The sequence below is a fragment of the Diachasmimorpha longicaudata genome, chromosome 2, assembly GCF_034640455.1.
Source record: "Diachasmimorpha longicaudata isolate KC_UGA_2023 chromosome 2, iyDiaLong2, whole genome shotgun sequence".
Lineage (NCBI taxonomy): Eukaryota > Metazoa > Arthropoda > Insecta > Hymenoptera > Braconidae > Diachasmimorpha > Diachasmimorpha longicaudata.
Window position 1 is genome coordinate 4,886,468 of NC_087226.1, and position 4,574 is coordinate 4,891,041.

The window sequence follows — 4,574 nt, forward strand, 5'->3', positions numbered from 1 at the left end:
TTCGGGTTTCGTGTGAGTTCATCTACTTTGAATGATGGAATTTGTTGAAATTTGTTATTTACAGAGAGTGGAAAAATTCATGAATAGTGAGCGACATTGAAACGTATTTTTTTCAAGGATTTGATATTTATTGAAACATTCAGGGATTTCCAAATTATCTATTGGAGTTTTTTAGAATCATTATTGAACGATCGGGATTAAAACTGACCGGACATTGTTAGTAATAACACAATTGTTGCGGAAATAAGTGAATATTGTGTTGAATGTTACTGAAGATGGAGGAAACTGTTCAGAGAATATCAATAATTAATTATTGGGATTCAATGATTGACTGGTGATTTAATTGGTTCCATAAATAGTTTGTTAAATAGTAAATAATACACAATCATAACAATTTTGCTGTTATTCCAATTATTTTGTCGAGTATAAAATTGCTTTTCCTTTAGTAATCAAATGGAAATTCTCCAAAGAGCTTTCCTCTTTTAACAATGAAAGCTAATTAATTTTTTTACTCATTTTTTAATTATTTAAGTCATTCAATTCATGTCGTTAGACAGCAATTGCATCATTAATCACCATTTTGGACCCCATTTCCCATTGATCTCACCAAAATAAATAACTCGTGTCGGAATTTCCTTTATCAATTTATTTTAAAAAATAAATTCAGATCCGGTCATTTTTCCATTTTTCTTCTTTCGTAATTTTTGGTTACACATTAATTCGAAAAAATCAGTTCAATCAAAAGAAAATTGGTCGCATCGAAATTCTTGAATAGTCGCTTTGGCGCCGATTTCATGAACGTTAGGGTTCGTTCGTAACCTCATCGCAATATTTTTCGAAAAATAATCGCGGAAAAGGGGGAGAAAATTCGTAGAGAATGAATAAGTTATCGAATTGTTCGGACTCACATCTAGTGTAATGATTATCCCGAGCGGTACACACGCAATTTAAAAATGTGTGTACAAAGCCATGAGAGATTGCTATACGATTCGCGAAGTATAACTCAACGGGCGAGTATTTTATATAGCCTGTTACTTTGTATTCATAATAAGTGAGTCGTAAAAGCACGAAAACATCCATTTGCCGATACCATTTATTATGCTGGCAATCGTTATTGTTGTATACAAGCACTTGTCGGTGAACACGTGGGGGATACGGGGAATTGTGTAAAAATAATATGTACTTTGCGGGGGACGTTGGGAGAAACTTTTGGGTCGGTTTTTTAAGACATTAGGGTGACTGAATTGAAGCCGCTTTTCGAGTATTGAGCTTACGGGTTTTCCAGATTTTTAAGAGTTTTAGACGTGCGATGTAAAATGCTTTATTTATTTTTAAAAATTCGGCCTTAAAACTATTTTAATTTAAGACGTTTCTAATGATTAATATTGGAATGTCTTAACGGCAATCAGGTATAATGAAGGTACAAAAAATATTCTCATTGTCGATATAAATATCTTGAAAAATGAAAACAAAAACAATTTACAATGATGAAATTGATATTTAAATTTAAGATTTAAATGTCATCTTTAGACATTAATTTAATCCAATTTCAACAAATTTTTTTCGATATCCAGTTGCTCCATTGATAAATTGTTGCTCCAATATTCTCTAATTAATCATTTTTAATTCCAAAATCGATCAATACTCGTCAAATCTTGAAAATGGAAATTAAGGATATTCCAAAATTCCAAAATAGTTATTCAAGTAATAATAGTACTGAAGAACCCAAAAAGAATATCATACGAAACAATTGAAGACATCGAAAATTCTATAAAATCTTGTCGTTGGCTGAAACGAGTAATTTTCAAATAAACATTCGCCATCATTCCACCAACGCAACCATCCGACGAGAAAGAAAATCAAGTCTTTCGAAATATAAATTCTCCATCAGATTTAATCCCATTGTGTCTCCATCTCGACTTTCCGGGGTTGTCCCAGAGGGATAAAAACAGTGGAGAATGCAAAATTTATAATCAAATTAAGACCAGAGGGAAAACTCGCCGGATGAAGTAGAGAGAGAGAGAGAGAGAGCGACAATAACAAAGAAAAAAGTGTCTGTGTAAGTGCATGCGGTGAGACTAAATGCGGCGACGGTGGCCGTCGCAGCGGCTAATCTTGTCGTCAACGCTCTTACAAATTTCCATCTTTGAATATTCAGGCTGCAATGAGCGACACGCTTTAAAATGCTTGGATGATTATTTATGGAGACAAATTGTACGTTTCAATGGCAATTAATTTGATTAGTCAGTGATTATGCGATTGTCGTTTGAGGAAGGAGTTACGTCACTTTATTGATGATTAAAGTGATGCAGTGATTCAAGGAATGTTGAGTTACGCGGGAAATATATAGCCAGTGATTAAACTACAAACAATGCTGTTTCTGGAAACGAGTATTCATTGGTTGTTCATTGCACAATCCGGTGATTTGAAGTTGCTTGATGGGGGAAAAAAGTCTGTGTTGGTATTTCGCGAAGTTGGATATTTTATTTTTTAGATATTACTTTTGATTGCGCTCTAAATTTTTCAGAGATTTTTAAGATGTTTTTGGGTCAGAGTGGAAGGCATTTCAAGGGTTTGAATGGTTGATTTCTTTTGGAAATTTTGTTATTCTCAAATGTCTTCAAAAAAGCTGCGGTAAAATGAATAAATGGCCGCGAAAATTACTAAAAAAAGCATAATTGACTATTTGAAACATTCAAAGCAGGCATTTTCTTTAGTTAAAATATCATTCGATCTCGTCTTAAATTTTGAAACTCATTTCAATCATTCACACACCCAAATGTCATCCTTTGTGACCATTTTAAAAAGCCCATAATCTTTACGAAATACAGTTAATTATTATGAATCTGCAAATTAACACTTCCAAATGTCTTTAGACAATTTCAACATTAATTTTGTGTCGCGGAAAAATCGTAAAATAGTGTGTCGGTCCGTTCAAAAAAATTCAAGAGCGAATACTAAAAAAAATCAAATTATCAGGAAAAATCGCCATTTAATCCCACGAAATATCCATTGGCAGCACTAAAATTTCTCTTGACCACCGATTCCCACCTCTTTTCTCGCCCCGGCACGAGAATTTTCCTCGGAAATTTCTCCCCATGTTAAAAAATAGTGTTAGCGAGAATTTTTTTTCAGTAAATTCTCGGACAGACATGATTCAGACATGAATATCAAGGGCGTAAGCTTTACTCATCTCCTTTCATCCTCACTATCTCTCCCTTCGCTCTAAATTCCGTGGGACGTTGAGTTGGGATGGTGTATTGATCCTTTTAGTGGCAACGTATTCTCCACAGACGCAATCCAACTCGCGTCTACTGAAAGTCTATATATTTCCCCCGGGACGAATACGTTTTATTATTCCTATAAACACAATTTCCCCAGGTATATTGTGCCCAGGCCTGTTCATTCTTTCTCTATATTTCGCGATGGACGAAATTCTCTACTTTGTCGTCATGCGGGAGATAACGAAACTCCAAGTTATTGAGTTGAATTTTCTCAGTCAGATTTTTTTTCCTCCCCCGCTACGACAAGTTTATTCGTATTTTATCAGTGACACATGTCTCCATCAGGGTTCAATGCATCGCGATAATTTCATGAGACGTCTCGATCTGGGAATAAAGAGATTATTCTTGGGAATGTGGGAGTTGGACATTGCGAAAAATATTTATGTATTTTGTAGTGCACTATTGTGACATGTTGAACATTAAATACAAAATATTGATGTGGGTGAACGAAGATTTTGGAACGAGGATGTTCAAGTGAATTTTATTAAAGGTTTTTGTGACCGAATTTTCGCGGATTAACACGTTGTCGATATAATTTGGCTTAAATTGAGCTTTTTTAAGAGATTAAAATTAGGAAAAATTTTAATTCACATTTTCGACTATGCTAGCAATAAAAATGTCATATTTTACGACATCTTAAAATAAAAAATTCCGTCATAATGAGAGATATATTAAGTTTTTGATGTTAAGTTAAGGATTTTTCACATTTACCTTGAATTAAAGTAATTCATTAAATTTTTTAATCTTGAAGTATGACAAACTTTTAACTGAAGGAAGCTTTTAAAATCTAAATGAAAATGGCTGAAATTTGCGAAAGATGAGTTCGAAACTACTTTAATTTAAGACGTCTTAGAATCATAAGATTTTTCATATCCAAAGAAAAGAAAATTCACTGAGTTTTAAAAGTTATGTTGACATATTATATTTTTTTCATTTACGCCCTAAATTAAGTCTATCGCAGCGACTTAAAACATGATACATTTCAATTATAGACAACGCTGTTATTACAACATTTCTCAGCTTATTATAAGGCATCTCAAAACCACCCCTATTTCAGTCGTGAATCCCCCTGAATTTAAGACATCTTAAGATCCAAAAAAAAATGAATACAGTAAATTATTCGCATCCGACCAACATTTACTGATTTTTACGACTCCGTTAAAATTCTGATGTTTCATTAAAACATTTTCATTCAACACACCTCACTACAAATCTAAAATTAAACTAGCTACGACCTACCCCTAAGCTTTCTCCCGAAATTTAAACCACAAGACAATTTAATTTACCCCC